The sequence below is a fragment of the Odontesthes bonariensis genome, chromosome 11, assembly GCF_027942865.1.
Source record: "Odontesthes bonariensis isolate fOdoBon6 chromosome 11, fOdoBon6.hap1, whole genome shotgun sequence".
NCBI lineage: Eukaryota > Metazoa > Chordata > Actinopteri > Atheriniformes > Atherinopsidae > Odontesthes > Odontesthes bonariensis.
In genome coordinates, this window is record NC_134516.1 from 34,137,791 (window position 1) to 34,156,779 (window position 18,989).

Genomic DNA, 18,989 nt, shown 5'->3' on the forward strand with positions numbered 1-18,989 from the left:
GGTATTTCAGCCCCTCTCTGCTCCATTGCAGGTGCTGAGGGAGAACTGGGAGGCCATCACACCATCTGCCCACAGCAAGGGCTTCACTCTTCCTCCAGTTCACCCTCGCTGCGGACAGAGTGTTAAAGGAGGCGGCTAGTTCAACTAAAAGATCTACTTCTCTCTGGGATCCGATCAGAACAATGACGTCATCTGCGTAGGCAGACAACACAATGCTCTGTTTAAAACCAGGTAAAAGCAGGCCATCTATGCGTGTGCGAATCTTACAGAGGAGGGGCTCCAGGGAGAGTGCATAGAGCATCCCAGACAGAGCACAGCCCTGCCGGATGCCTCTATGCACCCTGAAAGGAGCACACAGACTGCCGTTGAACTTCAGCATACTCTCAATGTTACAGTATAACACCCGGATCTTGGCTATAAAACCAGCGCTGAACCCAAACCTCTCCATGGTTTTCCAGAGGAAGTTGTGCTCAACGCGGTCAAAAGCCTTTTCCTGGTCTAACGAAATGAGACCAGTATCAATGCCCAATGAGCTGGAGACCTCCAAAACATCCCGAATCAGGTAGACATTGTCTACCATAGACCTGCCAGGTACACAATAGGTCTGATCCCGGTGGATGACCTGCTCCATAGCATTCCTCAGCCTGTTCGCCAAGGCCTTGGACAGGATTTTATAATCTGTACACAGGAGCGACACAGGGCGCCAGTTCTTTATCTCCTGAAGGTTGCCTTTCTTTGGCAGGAGGGTGACAGCAGCCCTGCGACAGGACAGCGGCAGGGAACCCGAAGCCAAGCTCTCGTTAGAAACAGCTAAAACGTCGTTCATGTGTAGCCATCTGGTCGGTTTGCTGGTGAAAAGCGGTGTTAAAGTGTCAACTTTCGAGTTATGGTCTAGATAAGATAGTAAGTGTCCCACTTTTCCAAGAGTGAGTTCGACTCCCCAAAAGCTCTTAAGGGTGTTGTAAATTAGGCAGTTTCTGTCTCTTTTTCCTTTGTGGAAAGAAAATGAAGATCTGGTTTATATCCACATACGTAAACATCCCCCACAGGAATGTTGGTTTTGTCAAAGTTTGAAAAACTCTTAATCCACACGGCACTGTGACTGCTACACTGTCTCACACACCTTACCCGTCTCACACACCTTACCTGCCTCACACACCTTACCTGGTTCACTTATTGTACCTGTCTCACTTATCTCACCTGTTGCACTTACCTTACCTGTCTCACACACCTTACCCGTTTCACTTACCTTGCCTCTAACTTCACCCTCCTCCCTTTCCCCCTCGCGGCTCACCCCCCTCTGGCTCTGTGTCTGCCCCCCCCGGACGCCCAGCCGCGGCTCCATCAGAGCCGGGGGCAGGACCCTCCCGCCCCGCGGCAGCAGGAGCGGGCCGCCCGGCCGCCGCGGCTCCATCAGAGCCGGCGGCGGGAGCATCAGCCCCCCGCCCCGCGGCACCAGGAGCGGGGCGGCCGGGCGCCGCGGCTCCACCAGAGCCGGAGGCGGGAGCATCAGCCCCCCGCCCCGCGGCACCAAGAGCGGGCTGGTCGGCAGCCGCGGCTCCGCTGGAGCCCGCTGGAGCCCGCCGGAGCGGTGCGGCTGGGACAGGCTTTAATCAGGTGGCCCTCTGTGCCACAGCCAAAGCACTTCATTATGGAGGAGGTGGCGAACAAAGTATAATCGAACCCCTCCACAGGCACAATAAATCTCAGATTTAACTCCACTTATTTATCGTTCAGTATCATGTGTAGCTGTCTGCGGTGAGACACCACATGCGTTAGCAGTGGGGACTTACAGCCCGACAGCACCTTTGACAGGAAGTGGGAAACCACCTTCCCGTGCCTGGAGAGTTCCTTAATTAGGAACTGGTTACTAATAAACGGGGGCACGTTTGACAGAACGATCTTCGAGGCCGGCTGCGTGAGCGGCATCACCGGCTCGAAGATCCCATTGACTGTGACTCCCGTCTCCACTAGCAGTTTAACCTGCTCCACCTTCGCCACAAACAAGACAACAGCTTTGTTCATGCGGGCACGGAACCTTTTTATAATGGATATATATGAAGGACAAAGGAGTTTGAACTTGTTTTAACTGAATGAATTGGTGTTTATAAGCAAAAATCCGAATTTCGTCTTATCTCGCAAAAGTAAGGCTATTCCTGTTTTTCTTTGTCATACAAGGTCATTTAAAGAGGTTTATGCATGGAACCTAGTTAGAATGGATATATATGAAGGACAAAGGAGTTTGAACTTGTTTTGACTGAAGGAATTCATTTTATAGCAAAAACACCAATTTGGCCTTAACTCGCAAAAGTAAGACTATTCCTGTTTTTCTTTCTCATACAAGGTCATTTAAAAGGGTTTATGCATGGAACCTAGTTAGAATTCATATATATGAAGGACAAAGGAGTTTGAACTTGTTTTGACTGAAGGAATACATTTTATGGCAAAAATACCAATTTGGACTTAACTCGCAAAAGGAAGACTATTCCTGTTTTTCTTTCTCATACAAGGTCATTTAAAAGGGTTTATGCATGGAACCTAGTTAGAATTGATATATATGAAGGACAAAGGAGTTTGAACTTGTTTTGACTGAAGGAATTCATTTTATAGCAAAAATACCAATTTGGACTTAACTCGCAAAAGTAAGACTATTCCTGTTTTTCTTTCTCATACAAGGTCATTTAAAGAGGTTTATGCATGGAACCTAGTTAGAATGGATATATATGAAGGACAAAGGAGTTTGAACTTGTTTTGACTGAAGGAATTCATTTTATATCAAAAATACTAATTTGGCCTTAACTCGCAAAAGTAAGGCTATTCCTGTTTTTCTTTGTCATACAAGGTCATTTAAAGAGCTTTATAAACGGAACCTTTTTAGAATGGATATATATGAAGGACAAAGGAGTTTGAACTTGTTTTAACTGAATGAATTGGTGTTTATAAGGAAAAATCCGAATTTCATCGTATCTCGCAAAAGCAAGACTATTCCTGTTTTTCTTTGTCATACAAGGTCATTTAAAGAGGTTTATGCATGGAACCTAGTTAGAATGGATATATATGAAGGACAAAGGAGTTTGAACTTGTTTTGACTGAAGGAATTCATTTTATAGCAAAAATACCAATTTGGCCTCAACTCGCAAAAGTAAGCCTATTCCTGTTTTTCTTTGTCATACAAGGTAATTTAAAGAGGTTTACGCATGGAACCTAGTTAGAATTGATATATATGAAGTACAAAGGAGTTTGAACTTGTTTTGACTGAAGGAATTCATTTTATAGCAAAAATACCAATTTGGCCTTGACTCGCAAAAGTAAGGCTATTCCTGTTTTTCTTTGTTATACAAGGTTATTTAAAGAGGTTTATGCATGGAACCTACTTTGAATTGATATATATGACGGACAAATGACTTTGACCTTGTTTTGACTGAAGGAATTCATTTTATAGCAAAAATACCAATTTGGCCTTAACTCGCAAAAGTAAGCCTATTCCTGTTTTTTTTTCTCATATACGGTCATTTAAAGAGGTTTATGCATGGAACCTAGTTAGAATTGATACATATGAAGGAAAACGGAGTTTGACCATGTTTTGACTGAAGGAACTCATATTATAGCAAAAATACCAATTTGGCCTTGATTCGCAAAAGTTAGGCTATTCCTGTTTTTCTTTCTCATACAAGGTCATTTAAAGAGGTTTATGCACGGAACCTAGTTAGAATGGATATATATGAAGGACAAAAGAGTTTGAACTTGTTTTGACTGAAGGAATTCATTTTATAGCAAAAAATACCAATTTGGACTTAACTCGCAGAAGTAAGACTATTCCTGGTTTTCTTTCTCAAACAAGGTCATTTAAAGAGGTTTATGCATGGAACCTAGTTAGAATTGATATATATGAAGGACAAAGGAGTTTGAATTTGTTTTGACTGAAGGAATTGGTGTTTATAAGGAAAAATCCGAATTTCGTCGTATCTCGCAAAATTAAGGCTATTCCTGTTTTTCTTTCTCATACAAGGTCATTTAAAAGGGTTTATGCATGGAACCTAGTTAGAATTAATATATATGAAGGACAAAGGAGTTTGAACTTGTTTTGACTGAAGGAATTCATTTTATAGCAAAAATACCAATTTGGACTTAACTCGCAAAAGTAAGACTATTCCTGTTTTTCTTTGTCATAAAAGGTCATTTAAAGAGGTTTATGCATGGAACCTAGTTAGAATGGATATATATGAAGGAAAAAGGAGTTTGAACTTGTTTTGACTGAAGGAATTCATTTTATAGCAAAAATACTAATTTGGCCTTAACTCGCAAAAGTAATGCTATTCCTGTTTTTCTTTGTCATACAAGGTAATTTAAAGAGCTTTATGCACGGAACCTTTTTAGAATGGATATATATGAAGGACAAAGGAGTTTGAACTTCTTTTAACTGAATGAATTTGTGTTTATAAGCAAAAATCCGAATTTCATCGTATCTCGCAGAAGTAAGGCTATTCCTGTTTTTCTTCGTCATACAAGGTCATTTAAAGAGGTTTATGCATGGAACCTAGTTAGAATGGATATATATGAAGGACAAAGGAGTTTGAACTTGTTTTGACTGAAGGAATTCATTTTATAGCAAAAATACCAATTTGGCCTTAACTCGCAAAAGTAATGCTATTCCTGTTTTTCTTTGTCATACAAGGTAATTTAAAGAGGTTTACGCATGGAACCTAGTTAGAATGGATATATATGAAGGACAAAAGAGTTTGAACTTGTTTTCACTGAAGGAATTAATTTTATAGCAAAAATACCAACTTGGCCTCAACTCTCAAAAGTGAGGCTATTCCTGTTTTTCTTTCTCAAAAAAGGTCATTTAAAAGGGTTTATGCATGGAACCTAGTTAGAATTAATATATATGAAGGACAAAGGAGTTTGAACTTGTTTTGACTGAAGGAATTCATTTTATAGCAAAAATACCAATTTGGACTTAACTCGCAAAAGTAAGACTATTCCTGTTTTTCTTTGTCATAAAAGGTCATTTAAAGAGGTTTATGCATGGAACCTAGTTAGAATGGATATATATGAAGGACAAAGGAGTTTGAACTTGTTTTGACTGAAGGAATTCATTTTATAGCAAAAATACTAATTTGGCCTTAACTCGCAAAAGTAATGCTATTCCTGTTTTTCTTTGTCATACAAGGTAATTTAAAGAGCTTTATGCACGGAACCTTTTTAGAATGGATATATATGAAGGACAAAGGAGTTTGAACTTCTTTTAACTGAATGAATTTGTGTTTATAAGCAAAAATCCGAATTTCATCGTATCTCGCAGAAGTAAGGCTATTCCTGTTTTTCTTCGTCATACAAGGTCATTTAAAGAGGTTTATGCATGGAACCTAGTTAGAATGGATATATATGAAGGACAAAGGAGTTTGAACTTGTTTTGACTGAAGGAATTCATTTTATAGCAAAAATACCAATTTGGCCTTAACTCGCAAAAGTAATGCTATTCCTGTTTTTCTTTGTCATACAAGGTAATTTAAAGAGGTTTACGCATGGAACCTAGTTAGAATGGATATATATGAAGGACAAAAGAGTTTGAACTTGTTTTCACTGAAGGAATTAATTTTATAGCAAAAATACCAACTTGGCCTCAACTCTCAAAAGTGAGGCTATTCCTGTTTTTCTTTCTCAAAAAAGGTCATTTAAAAGGGTTTATGCATGGAACCTAGTTAGAATTGATATATATGAAGGACAAAGGAGTTTAAACTTGTTTTGACTGAAGGAATTCATTTTATAGCAAAAATACCAATTTGGACTTAACTCGCAAAACTAAGGCTATTCCTGTTTTTCTTTGTCATACAAGGTCATTTAAAGAGGTTTATGCATGGAACCTAGTTAGAATGGATATATATGAAGGACAAAGGAGTTTGAACTTGTTTTGACTGAAGGAATTCATTTTATAGCAAAAATACCAATTTGGACTTAACTCGCAAAAGTAAGGCTATTCCTGTTTTTCTTTGTCATAAAAGGTCATTTAAAGAGGTTTATGCATGGAACCTAGTTAGAATGGATATATATGAAGGACAAAGGAGTTTGAACTTGTTTTGACTGAAGGAATTCATTTTATAGCAAAAATACTAATTTGGCCTTAACTCGCAAAAGTAATGCTATTCCTGTTTTTCTTTGTCATACAAGGTCATTTAAAGAGCTTTATGCACGGAACCTTTTTAGAATGGATATATATGAAGGACAAAGGAGTTTGAACTTCTTTTAACTGAATGAATTTGTGTTTATAAGCAAAAATCCGAATTTCACCGTATCTCGCAGAAGTAAGGCTATTCCTGTTTTTCTTCGTCATACAAGGTCATTTAAAGAGGTTTATGCATGGAACCTAGTTAGAATGGATATATATGAAGGACAAAGGAGTTTGAACTTGTTTTGACTGAAGGAATTCATTTTATAGCAAAAATACCAATTTGGCCTTAACTCGCAAAAGTAATGCTATTCCTGTTTTTCTTTGTCATACAAGGTAATTTAAAGAGGTTTACGCATGGAACCTAGTTAGAATGGATATATATGAAGGACAAAAGAGTTTGAACTTGTTTTCACTGAAGGAATTAATTTTATAGCAAAAATACCAACTTGGCCTCAACTCTCAAAAGTAAGGCTATTCCTGTTTTTCTTTCTCAAAAAAGGTCATTTAAAAGGGTTTATGCATGGAACCTAGTTAGAATTGATATATATGAAGGACAAAGGAGTTTAAACTTGTTTTGACTGAAGGAATTCATTTTATAGCAAAAATACCAATTTGGACTTAACTCGCAAAACTAAGGCTATTCCTGTTTTTCTTTGTCATACAAGGTCATTTAAAGAGGTTTATGCATGGAACCTAGTTAGAATGGATATATATGAAGGACAAAGGAGTTTGAACTTGTTTTGACTGAAGGAATTCATTTTATAGCAAAAATACCAATTTGGACTTAACTCGCAAAAGTAAGGCTATTCCTGTTTTTCTTTGTCATACAAGGTCATTTAAAGAGGTTTATGCATGGAACCTAGTTAGAATGGATATATATGAAGGACAAAGGAGTTTGAACTTGTTTTGACTGAAGGAATTGGTGTTTATAAGGAAAAATCCGAATTTCGTCGTATCTTGCAAAAGTAAGGCTATTCCTGTTTTTCTTTCTCATACAAGGTCATTTAAAAGGGTTTATGCATGGAACCTAGTTAGAATTGATATATATGAAGTACAAAGGAGTTTGAACTTGTTTTGACTGAAGGAATTCATTTTATAGCAAAAATACCAATTTGGCCTTAACTCGCAAAAGTAAGCCTATTCCTGTTTTTCTTTCTCAAACAGGTTCATTTAAAGAGCTTTATGAATGGAATCTACTTAGAATGGATATATAAGAAGGATAAAGGAGTTTGACCTTGTTTTGACTGAAGGAATTCATTTTAGAGCAAAAATACCAATTTGGCCTTGACTTGCAAAAGTAAGGCTATTCCTGTTTTTCTTTGTTATACAAGGTTATTTAAAGAGGTTTATGCATGGAACCTACTTTGAATTGATATATATGACGGACAAATGACTTTGACCTTGTTTTGACTGAAGGAATTTATTTTATAGCAAAAATACCAATTTGGCCTTAACTCGCAAAAGTAAGCCTATTCCTGTTTTTTTTTCTCATATACGGTCATTTAAAGAGGTTTATGCATGGAACCTAGTTAGATTTGATATATATGAAGGAAAACGGAGTTTGACCTTGTTTTGACTGAAGGAACTCATATTATAGCAAAAATACCAATTTGGCCTTAATTCGCAAAAGTTAGGCTATTCCTGTTTTTCTTTCTCATACAAGGTCATTTAAAGAGGTTTATGCACGGAACCTAGTTAGAATGTATATATACGAAGGACAAAAGAGTTTGAACTTGTTTTGACTGAAGGAATTCATTTTATAGCAAAAAATACCAATTTGGACTTAACTCGCAGAAGTAAGACTATTCCTGGTTTTCTTTCTCAAACAAGGTCATTTAAAGAGGTTTATGCATGGAACCTAGTTAGAATTGATATATATGAAGGACAAAGGAGTTTGAATTTGTTTTGACTGAAGGAATTGGTGTTTATAAGGAAAAATCCGAATTTCGTCGTATCTCGCAAAATTAAGGCTATTCCTGTTTTTCTTTCTCATACAAGGTCATTTAAAAGGGTTTATGCATGGAACCTAGTTAGAATTAATATATATGAAGGACAAAGGAGTTTGAACTTGTTTTGACTGAAGGAATTCATTTTATAGCAAAAATACCAATTTGGACTTAACTCGCAAAAGTAAGACTATTCCTGTTTTTCTTTGTCATAAAAGGTCATTTAAAGAGGTTTATGCATGGAACCTAGTTAGAATGGATATATATGAAGGACAAAGGAGTTTGAACTTGTTTTGACTGAAGGAATTCATTTTATAGCAAAAATACTAATTTGGCCTTAACTCGCAAAAGTAATGCTATTCCTGTTTTTCTTTGTCATACAAGGTCATTTAAAGAGCTTTATGCACGGAACCTTTTTAGAATGGATATATATGAAGGACAAAGGAGTTTGAACTTCTTTTAACTGAATGAATTTGTGTTTATAAGCAAAAATCCGAATTTCATCGTATCTCGCAGAAGTAAGGCTATTCCTGTTTTTCTTCGTCATACAAGGTCATTTAAAGAGGTTTATGCATGGAACCTAGTTAGAATGGATATATATGAAGGACAAAGGAGTTTGAACTTGTTTTGACTGAAGGAATTCATTTTATAGCAAAAATACCAATTTGGCCTTAACTCGCAAAAGTAATGCTATTCCTGTTTTTCTTTGTCATACAAGGTAATTTAAAGAGGTTTACGCATGGAACCTAGTTAGAATGGATATATATGAAGGACAAAAGAGTTTGAACTTGTTTTCACTGAAGGAATTAATTTTATAGCAAAAATACCAACTTGGCCTCAACTCTCAAAAGTAAGGCTATTCCTGTTTTTCTTTCTCAAAAAAGGTCATTTAAAGAGCTTTATGCATGGAACCTAGTTAGAATGGATATATATGAAGGACAAAGGAGTTTGAACTTGTTTTGACTGAAGGAATTCATTTTATAGCAAAATACCAATTAGGCCTTTACTCGCAAAAGTACGGCTATTCCTGTTTTTCTTTGTCATACAAGGTCATTTAAAGAGGTTTATGCATGGAACCTAGTTAGAATGGATATATATGAAGGACAAAGGAGTTTGAACTTGTTTTGACTTAAGGAATTCATTTTATAGCAAAAATACCAATTTGGCCTTAACTCGCAAAAGTAATGCTATTCCTGTTTTTCTTTGTCATACAAGGTAATTTAAAGAGGTTTACGCATGGAACCTAGTTAGAATGGATATATATGAAGGACAAATGAGTTTGAACTTGTTTTGACTTAAGGAATTCATTTTATAGCAAAAATACCAATTTGGCCTTAACTCGCAAAAGTAAGCCTATTCCTGTTTTTCTTTCTCAAACAGGTTCATTTAAAGAGCTTTATGAATGGAATCTACTTAGAATGGATATATAAGAAGGATAAAGGAGTTTGACCTTGTTTTGACTGAAGGAATTCATTTTAGAGCAAAAATACCAATTTGGCCTTGACTCGCAAAAGTAAGGCTATTCCTGTTTTTCTTTGTTATACAAGGTTATTTAAAGAGGTTTATGCATGGAACCTACTTTGAATTGATATATATGACGGACAAATGACTTTGACCTTGTTTTGACTGAAGGAATTCATTTTATAGCAAAAATACCAATTTGGCCTTAACTCGCAAAAGTAAGCCTATTCCTGTTTTTTTTTCTCATATACGGTCATTTAAAGAGGTTTATGCATGGAACCTAGTTAGATTTGATACGTATGAAGGAAAACGGAGTTTGACCTTGTTTTGACTGAAGGAACTCATATTATAGCAAAAATACCAATTTGGCCTTAATTCGCAAAAGTTAGGCTATTCCTGTTTTTCTTTCTCATACAAGGTCATTTAAAGAGGTTTATGCACGGAACCTAGTTAGAATGTATATATATGAAGGACAAAAGAGTTTGAACTTGTTTTGACTGAAGGAATTCATTTTATAGCAAAAAATACCAATTTGGACTTAACTCGCAGAAGTAAGACTATTCCTGGTTTTCTTTCTCAAACAAGGTCATTTAAAGAGGTTTATGCATGGAACCTAGTTAGAATTGATATATATGAAGGACAAAGGAGTTTGAATTTTTTTTGACTGAAGGAATTGGTGTTTATAAGGAAAAATCCGAATTTCGTCGTATCTCGCAAAATTAAGGCTATTCCTGTTTTTCTTTCTCATACAAGGTCATTTAAAAGGGTTTATGCATGGAACCTAGTTAGAATTAATATATATGAAGGACAAAGGAGTTTGAACTTGTTTTGACTGAAGGAATTCATTTTATAGCAAAAATACCAATTTGGACTTAACTCGCAAAAGTAAGACTATTCCTCTTTTTCTTTGTCATAAAAGGTCATTTAAAGAGGTTTATGCATGGAACCTAGTTAGAATGGATACATATGAAGGACAAAGGAGTTTGAACTTGTTTTGACTGAAGGAATTCATTTTATAGCAAAAATACTAATTTGGCCTTAACTCGCAAAAGTAATGCTATTCCTGTTTTTCTTTGTCATACAAGGTCATTTAAAGAGCTTTATGCACGGAACCTTTTTAGAATGGATATATATGAAGGACAAAGGAGTTTGAACTTCTTTTAACTGAATGAATTTGTGTTTATAAGCAAAAATCCGAATTTCATCGTATCTCGCAGAAGTAAGGCTATTCCTGTTTTTCTTCGTCATACAAGGTCATTTAAAGAGGTTTATGCATGAAACCTAGTTAGAATGGATTTATATGAAGGACAAAGGAGTTTGAACTTGTTTTGACTGAAGGAATTCATTTTATAGCAAAAATACCAATTTGGACTTAACTCGCAAAAGTAAGACTATTCCTGTTTTTCTTTCTCATACAAGGTCATTTAAAAGGGTTTATGCATGGAACCTAGTTAGAATTCATATATATGAAGGACAAAGGAGTTTGAACTTGTTTTGACTGAAGGAATACATTTTATTGCAAAAATACCAATTTGGACTTAACTAACAAAAGGAAGACTATTCCTGTTTTTCTTTCTCATACAAGGTCATTTAAAGAGGTTTATGCATGGAACCTAGTTAAAATGGATATATATAAAGGACAAAGGAGTTTGAACTTGTTTTGACTGAAGGAATTGGTGTTTATAAGGTAAAATCCGAATTTTATCGAATTCGCAAAAGTATAGCTATTCCTGTTTTTCTTTCTCATACAAGGTAATTTAAAAGGGTTTATGCATGGAACCTAGTTAGAATTGATATATATGAAGGACAAAAGAGTTTGAACTTGTTTTGACTGAAGAAATTCATTTTATAGCAAAAATACCAATTTGGACTTAACTCGCAAAAGTAAGACTATTCCTGTTTTTCTTTCTCATACAAGGTCATTTAAAGAGGTTTATGCATGGAACCTAGTTAGAATGGATATATATGAAGGACAAAGGAGTTTGAACTTGTTTTGACTGAAGGAATGCATTTTATAGCAAAAATACCAATTTGGACTTAAGTTGCGAAAGTAAGACTATTCCTGTTTTTCTTTGTCATACAAGGTCATTTAAAGAGGTTTATGCATGGAACCTAGTTAGAATGGATATATATGAAGGACAAAGGAGTTTGAACTTGTTTTAACTGAATCAATTTGTGTTTATAAGCAAAAATCCGAATTTCGTCGTATCTCGCAAAAGTAAGGCTATTCCTGTTTTTCTTTCTCATACAAGGTCATTTAAAAGGGTTTATTAATGGAACCTAGTTAGAATGATATATATGAAGGACAAATGAGTTTGAACTTGTTTTGACTGAAGGAATTCATTTTATAGCAAAAAGACCAATTTGGACTTGACTCGCAAACGTAAGACTATTCCTGTTTTTCTTTGTCACACAAGGTCATTTAAAGAGGTTTATGCATGGAACCTAGTTAGAATGGATATACATGAAGGACAAAGGAGTTTAAACTTGTTTTGACTGAAGGAATTCATTTTATAGCAAAAATACCAATTTGGACTTAACTCGCAAAAGTAAGGCTATTCCTGTTTTTCTTTGTCTTACAAGGTCATTTAAAGAGGTTTATGCATGGAACCTAGTTAGAATGGATATATATGAAGGAAAAAGGAGTTTGAACTTGTTTTGACTGAAGGAATTCATTTTATAGCAAAAATACCAATTTGGCCTTAACTCGCAAAAGTAAGGCTATTCCTGTTTTTCTTTGTCTTACAAGGTCATTTAAAGAGGTTTATGCATTGAACCTAGTTAGAATGGATATATATGAAGGACAAAGGAGTTTGAACTTGTTTTGACTGAAGGAATTCATTTTATAGCAAAAATACCAATTTGGCCTTAAGTCGCAAAAGTAAGGCTACTCCTGTTTTTCTTTGTCATACAAGGTCATTTTAAGAGTTTTATGCACGGATCCTTTTCAGAATGGATATATATGAAGGACAAAGGAGTTTGAACTTGTTTTGACTGAAGGAATTCATTTTATAGCAAAAATACCAATTTGGCCTTAACTCGCAAAAGTAATGCTATTCCTGTTTTTCTTTGTCATACAAGGTAATTTAAAGAGGTTTACGCATGGAACCTAGTTAGAATGGATATATATGAAGGACAAAGGAGTTTGAACTTGTTTTCACTGAAGGAATTCATTTTATAGCAACAATACCAATTTGGCCTTAACTCGCAAAAGTAAGGCTATTCCTGTTTTTCTTTGTATTACAAGGTCATTTAAAGAGGTTTATGCATGGAACCTAGTTAGAATGGATATATATGAAGGACAAAGGAGTTTGAACTTTTTTTGACTGAAGGAATTGGTGTTTATAAGGAAAAATCCGAATTTCGTCGTATCTCGCAAAAGTTAGGCTATTCCTGTTTTTCTTTCTCATACAAGGTCATTTAAAAGGGTTTATGCATGGAACCTAGTTAGAATTGATATATATGAAGGACAAAGGAGTTTGAACTTGTTTTGACTGAAGGAATTCATTTTATAGCAAAAATACCAATTTGGACATAACTCGCAAACGTAAGACTATTCCTGTTTTTTTTGTCACACAAGGTCATTTAAAGAGGTTTATGCATGGAACCTAGTTAGAATGGATATATATGAAGGACAAAGGAGTTTGAACTTGTTTTGACTGAAGGAATTGGTGTTTATAAGGAAAAATCCGAATTTCGTCGTATCTCGCAAAAGTAAGGCTATTCCTGTTTTTCTTTCTCATACAAGGTCATTTAAAAGGGTTTATGCATGGAACCTAGTTAGAATTGATATATATGAAGGACAAAGGAGTTTGAACTTGTTTTGACTGAAGGAATTCATTTTATAGCAAAAATACCAATTTGGACATAACTCGCAAACGTAAGACTATTCCTGTTTTTCTTTGTCACACAAGGTCATTTAAAGAGGTTTACGCATGGAACCTAGTTAGAATGGATATACATGAAGGACAAAGGAGTTTAAACTTGTTTTGACTGAAGGAATTCATTTTATAGCAAAAATACCAATTTGGACTTAACTCGCAAAAGTAAGGCTATTCCTGTTTTTCTTTGTCATACAAGGTCATTTAAAGAGGTTTATGCATGGAACCTAGTTAGAATGGATATATATGAAGGACAAAGGAGTTTGAACTTGTTTTGACTGAAGGAATTCATTTTATAGCAAAAATACCAATTTGGCCTTAACTCGCAAAAGTAAGGCTATTCCTGTTTTTCTTTGTCTTACAAGGTCATTTAAAGAGGTTTATGCAAGGAACCTAGTTAGAATGGATATAAATGAAGGACAAAGGAGTTTGAACTTGTTTTGACTCAAGGAATTGGTGTTTATAAGGAAAAATCCGAATTTTGTCGTATCTCGCAAAAGTAAGGCTATTCCTGTTTTTCTTTCTCATACAAGGTCATTTAAAAGGGTTTATGGATGGAACCTAGTTAGAATTGATATATATGAAGGACAAAGGAGTTTGAACTTGTTTTGACTGAAGGAATTCATTTTATAGCAAAAATACAAATTTGACCTTAACTCGCAAAAGTAATGCTTTTCCTGTTTTTCTTTGTCATACAAGGTAATTTAAAGAGGTTTACGCATGGAACCTAGTTAGAATGGCTATATATGAAGGACAAAGGAGTTTGAACTTGTTTTAACTGAATGAATTGGAGTTTATAAGCAAAAATCTTAATTTCGTCGTATCTCGCAAAAGTAAGGCTATTCCTGTTTTTCTTTGTCATAAAAGGTCATTTAAAGAGGTTTATGCAAGGAACCTAGTTAGAATGGATATAAATGAAGGACAAAGGAGTTTGAACTTGTTTTGACTGAAGGAATTGGTGTTTATAAGGAAAAATCCGAATTTTGTCGTATCTCGCAAAAGTAAGGCTATTCCTGTTTTTCTTTCTCATACAAGGTCATTTAAAAGGGTTTATGGATGGAACCTAGTTAGAATTGATATATATGAAGGACAAAGGAGTTTGAACTTGTTTTGACTGAAGGAATTCATTTTATAGCAAAAATACCAATTTGGACTTAACTCGCAAAAGTAAGACTATTCCTGTTTTTCTTTGTCATACAAGGTCATTTAAAGAGGTTTATGCATGGAACCTAGTTAGAATGGATATATATGAAGGACAAAGGAGTTTGAACTTGTTTTGACTGAAGGAATTCATTTTATAGCAAAAATACCAATTTGGCCTTAACTCGCAAAAGTAAGACTATTCCTGTTTTTCTTTGTCATACAAGGTATTTTAAAGAGGTTTACGCATGGAACCTAGTCAAAATGGATATATATGAAGGACAAAGGAGTTTGAACTTGTTTTGACTGAAGGAATTAGTGTTTATAAGAAAAAATCCAAATTTCGTCGTATCTCGCAAAAGTAAGGCTATTCCTGTTTTTCTTTCTCATACAAGGTCTTTTAAAGAGGTTTATACATGGAACCTAGTTAGAATTGATATAAATGAAGGACAAAGGAGTTTGAACTTGTTTTGACTGAAGGAATTCATTTTATAGCAAAAATACCAATTAGGCCTTTACTCGCAAAAGTACGGCTATTCCTGTTTTTCTTTGTCATACAAGGTCATTTAAAGAGGTTTATGCATGGAACCTAGTTAGAATGGATATATATGAAGGACAAAGGAGTTTGAACTTGTTTTGACTGAAGGAATTCATTTTATAGCAAAAATACCAATTAGGCCTTTACTCGCAAAAGTACGGCTATTCCTGTTTTTCTTTGTCATACAAGGTCATTTAAAGAGGTTTATGCATGGAACCTAGTTAAAATGGATATATATGAAGGACAAAGGAGTTTGAGCTTGTTTTGACTGAAGGAATTCATTTTATAGCAAAAATACCAATTTGGACTTAACTCGCAAAAGTAAGACTATTCCTGTTTTTCTTTGTCATACAAGGTCATTTAAAGAGGTTTACGTATGGAACCTAGTTAGAATGGATATATATGAAGGACAAAGGAGTTTGAACTTGTTTTGACTGAAGGAATTGTTGTTTATAAGGAAAAATCCGAATTTCGTCGTATCTCGCAAAAGTAAGGCTATTCCTGTTTTTCTTTCTCATACAAGGTCATTTAAAAGGGTTTATGCATGGAAGCTAGTTAGAATTGATATATATGAAGGACAAAGGAGTTTGAACTTGTTTTGACTGAAGGAATTCATTTTATAGCAAAAATACAAATTTGACCTTAACTCGCAAAAGTAATGCTTTTCCTGTTTTTCTTTGTCATACAAGGTAATTTAAAGAGGTTTACGCATGGAACCTAGTTAGAATGGCTATATATGAAGGACAAAGGAGTTTGAACTTGTTTTAACTGAATGAATTGGAGTTTATAAGCAAAAATCTTAATTTCGTCGTATCTCGCAAAAGTAAGGCTATTCCTGTTTTTCTTTGTCATAAAAGGTCATTTAAAGAGGTTTATGCAAGGAACCTAGTTAGAATGGATATAAATGAAGGACAAAGGAGTTTGAACTTGTTTTGACTGAAGGAATTGGTGTTTATAAGGAAAAATCCGAATTTTGTCGTATCTCGCAAAAGTAAGGCTATTCCTGTTTTTCTTTCTCATACAAGGTCATTTAAAAGGGTTTATGGATGGAACCTAGTTAGAATTGATATATATGAAGGACAAAGGAGTTTGAACTTGTTTTGACTGAAGGAATTCATTTTATAGCAAAAATACCAATTTGGACTTAACTCGCAAAAGTAAGACTATTCCTGTTTTTCTTTGTCATACAAGGTCATTTAAAGAGGTTTATGCATGGAACCTAGTTAGAATGGATATATATGAAGGACAAAGGAGTTTGAACTTGTTTTGACTGAAGGAATTCATTTTATAGCAAAAATACCAATTTGGACTTAACTCGCGAAAGTAAGACTATTCCTGTTTTTCTTTGTCATACAAGGTCATTTAAAGAGGTTTATGTATGGATCCTAGTTAGAATGGATATATATGAAGGACAAAGGAGTTTGAACTTGTTTTGACTGAAGGAATTCATTTTATAGCAAAAATACCACTTTGGCCTTAACTCGCAAAAGTAAGACCATTCCTGTTTTTCTTTGTCATACAAGGTATTTTAAAGAGGTTTACGCATGGAACCTAGTCAAAATGGATATATATGAAGGACAAAGGAGTTTGAACTTGTTTTGACTGAAGGAATTAGTGTTTATAAGAAAAAATCCAAATTTCGTCGTATCTCGCAAAAGTAAGGCTATTCCTGTTTTTCTTTCTCATACAAGGTCTTTTAAAAGGGTTTATACATGGAACCTAGTTAGAATTGATATAAATGAAGGACAAAGGAGTTTGAACTTGTTTTGACTGAAGGAATTCATTTTATAGCAAAAATACCAATTAGGCCTTTACTCGCAAAAGTACGGCTATTCCTGTTTTTCTTTGTCATACAAGGTCATTTAAAGAGGTTTATGCATGGAACCTAGTTAGAATGGATATATATGAAGGACAAAGGAGTTTGAACTTGTTTTGACTGAAGGAATTCATTTTATAGCAAAAATACCAATTAGGCCTTTACTCGCAAAAGTACGGCTATTCCTGTTTTTCTTTGTCATACAAGGTCATTTAAAGAGGTTTACGTATGGAACCTAGTTAGAATGGATATATATGAAGGACAAAGGAGTTTGAACTTGTTTTGACTGAAGGAATTGTTGTTTATAAGGAAAAATCCGAATTTCGTCGTATCTCGCAAAAGTAAGGCTATTCCTGTTTTTCTTTCTCATACAAGGTCATTTAAAAGGGTTTATGCATGGAAGCTAGTTAGAATTGATATATATGAAGGACAAAGGAGTTTGAACTTGTTTTGACTGAAGGAATTGGTGTTTATAAGGTAAAATCCGAATTTCGTCGTATCTCGCAAAAGTAAGGCTATTCCTGTTTTTCTTTCTCATACAAGGTCATTTAAAAGGGTTTATACATGGAACCTAGTTAGAATTGATATATATGAAGGACAAAGGAGTTTGAACTTGTTTTGACTGAAGGAATTCATTTTATAGCAAAAATACCAATTTGGACTTAACTTGGAAAAGTAAGACTATTCCTGTTTTTCTTTGTCATACAAGGTCATTTAAAGAGGTTTATGCAAGGAACCTAGTTAGAATGGATATAAATGAAGGACAAAGGAGTTTGAACTTGTTTTGACTGAAGGAATTCATTTTATAGCAAAATAGCAATTTGGCCTTTACTCGCAAAAGTACGGCTATTCCTGTTTTTCTTTGTCATACAAGGTCATTTAAAGAGGTTTATGCATGGAACCTAGTTAGAATGGATATATATGAAGGACAAAGGAGTTTGAACTTGTTTTGACTGAAGGAATTCATTTTATAGCAAAAATACCAATTTGGCCTTAAGTCGCAAAAGTAAGGCTACTCCTGTTTTTCTTTGTCATACAAGGTCATTTTAAGAGTTTTATGCACGGATCCTTTTCAGAATGGATATATATGAAGGACAAAGGAGTTTGAACTTGTTTTAACTGAATGAATTGGTGTTTATAAGCAAAAATCTTAATTTCGTCGTATCTCGCAAAAGTAAGGCTATTCCTGTTTTTCTTTGTCATACAAGGTCATTTAAAGAGGTTTATGCAAGGAACCTAGTTAGAATGGATATAAATGAAGGACAAAGGAGTTTGAACTTGTTTTGACTGAAGGAATTCATTTTATAGCAAAAATACCAATTTGGCCTTAACTCGCAAAAGTAAGACTATTCCTGTTTTTCTTTGTCATACAAGGTAATTTAAAGAGGTTTACGCATGGAACCTAGTCAGAATGGATATATATGAAGGGCAAAGGAGTTTGAACTTGTTTGGACTGAATGAATAGGTGTTAATAAGGAAAAATCCGTATTTCGTCGTATCTCGCAAAAGTAAGGCTATTCCTGTTTTTCTTTCTCATACAAGGTCATTTAAAAGGGTTTATACATGGAACCTAGTTAGAATTGACATATATGAAGGACAAAGGAGTTTGAACTTGTTTTGACTGAAGGAATTCATTTTATAGCAAAAATACCAATTTGGACTTAACTCGGAAAAGTAAGACTATTCCTGTTTTTCTTTGTCATACAAGGTCATTTAAAGAGGTTTATGCAAGGAACCTAGTTAGAATGGATATAAATGAAGGACAAAGGAGTATGAACTTGTTTTGACTGAAGGAATTCATTTTATAGCAAAAATACCAATTTGGACTTAACTCGCAAAAGTAAGGCTATTCCTGTTTTTCTTTGTCATACAAGGTCATTTAAAGAGCTTTATGCATGGAACCTAGTTAGAATGGATATATATGAAGGACAAAGGAGTTTGAACTTGTTTTGACTGAAGGAATTCATTTTATAGCAAAAATACCAATTTGGCCTTAACTCGCAAAAGTAATGCTATTCCTGTTTTTCTTTGTCAT